This window comes from Mirounga angustirostris, unplaced genomic scaffold (genome assembly GCF_029215605.1).
Source record: "Mirounga angustirostris isolate CCGP_5_RB_7025 unplaced genomic scaffold, mMirAng1.0.hap1 SCAF_11, whole genome shotgun sequence".
NCBI classification, from domain to species: domain Eukaryota; kingdom Metazoa; phylum Chordata; class Mammalia; order Carnivora; family Phocidae; genus Mirounga; species Mirounga angustirostris.
Window position 1 is genome coordinate 45,906,663 of NW_026991719.1, and position 1,934 is coordinate 45,908,596.

General features: G+C 41.2%; 1 pseudogene; it reads right to left on the minus strand.

Moving 5' to 3' along the window:
- Positions 1 to 373: 373 nt before the first annotated feature.
- On the minus strand, positions 374 to 1,612 carry LOC123843883 (mitochondrial fission regulator 1-like; annotated as a pseudogene).
- Positions 1,613 to 1,934: the final 322 nt, after the last annotated feature.

The window sequence follows — 1,934 nt, forward strand, 5'->3', positions numbered from 1 at the left end:
GCTAAATTTTACGTAGACTGTTTTATACGCAAATATATGCATATAAAACATTTGCACAGATAAATTAGTGTTAAGAATTAAAAACTCACATCTAGAAATATCCTTTCTTCTGAAATCCATCTAATCGTTTTCAAGACTGGAAACCTAAATATCCTGGCTACACATGAAAAATATGTCAGAATACACATATGTTATGAAAAACTTTAGAACTGACCATCTCATAAAAGCAAACATAAAAGCAAACTTAGAGTGCTTTTGTTGTTGCTTAATCCTCTAAATTTAAAAGGAGACCTCTGACTACTACAATCAGGTATGTACTAAATAGTGTTGTTTTCTACTAGCAAACAGCTGAACAAGGATAGTTTTCCTCAGGTCATTGTCTATTAGAAGTTAAAACATTTTCAATTAAAACATTCATTTTTTTTTTGTAGAGTTCAGCATGTGTGGCCCAAACAAAACTGTTTCTGAGGTGGCCTCTCATTCATACTTTGGAATTCCTTTTTCAACTTCACCTTGGCTATCACTTTGATACTGATAAGGAAGTTTCTTTTTCAGAGTCTCTGCTATGATGGCAGCAGTGTCAGTAACATCCACCAGTTTGGGCTTTATATGTTGTTTTGACCTTTTTTATTGACCAAAGTTTTACACTGTTCATATATTTTTTAAAAAGATTTTATTTATTTATTTGACAGAGAGAGACATAGCGAGAGAGGGAACACAAGCAGGGGGAGTGGGAGAGGGAGAAGCAGGCTTCCCGCCGAGCAGGGAGCCTAATGTGGGGCTGGATCCCAGAACCCTGGGATCATGACGTGAGCTGAAGGCAGATGCTTAATGACTGAGCCACCCAGGCACCCCACGCTGTTCATATCTTTAAGGATCTTTAGCATATTTGGTATATCAGGTTTCTTTGGGCTATTCTTAATGGAAGTGTTTCCAACATAGGTTTTTTTTTTTTTTTTTTGTCTCTTCACTCTTTAATTAGATCAATAGCAGATACATTTTGGTGGAGCCCTGATGGAGGGATGGGCAGGGGAAGTGGCAGAGGGGAAGGTGGCGGGACAGAGAGTGATGTGGTAACAGATATGGTAGAATCTAAATCACCTGCAATGAGCTTTTGCTGTTCATGCCAGGGTCACAATTTTGGTAATCTGAGCTGAGAGCTGCAGTTTTATTTTTAAGGGCACAGGTCTTCTGCAGTGGTTCCTCATTTGCCAGTGTTGTATTCTTTAGTTGAGGCTCTTCTGGAGACAAGTTTGGTGAGGAAAGCTGCCTGCTTGGGGGCTTCTCAACGAGTGGAAGGTCATCCTGAAGGGGTTGCCTTGACCTGACCTCTGTCCATTGTCTTGTTGAATACTCTCCTTCTTTGGCTACCCATCCAACATCAGCAAAAGACACCACTCCATCCTCTCCTGGGTGGCTGGCACTCCATTCTGCTGTAGCGGTGGTAAGCTGAAACTGATCTCTTGGACACTGGATCAGAGACATATTAGTACCAATTTTCCTTACAATACTTTGAGATGAACCGTATAGTTTCCCAGACCAAAGTAATGGTTGCATGCTTATTCCAACCTGTTGAAAAAGACATCCTAATTAGGCACTTAATCCAGCCATGAATTTAGATGGCAAAGTCTCTCCAAATTTGCATTTCTAGTACTTCAGGCATACATAGCAGCACATGGTCCATTAAGCACACACAGCTGTGTAGCAGCCAGGTGTCTTCTTCAGCTCCTCAGGCTTCCAGCTTAGCTGTTCCTGGGTGTTATTCCATTATAACCAATTTTTTAAAAAAATTATTTACTGAGAGAGAGAGAGAGGAGAACAGGGAGGGGCAGAGGGAGATGGAGAGAGAATCCCAAGCAGACTCTGTGCTGAGCACAGAGCCCAATGAGGGGCTTGATCTCATCACCCTGAGATCATGACCTGAGCTGAAATCA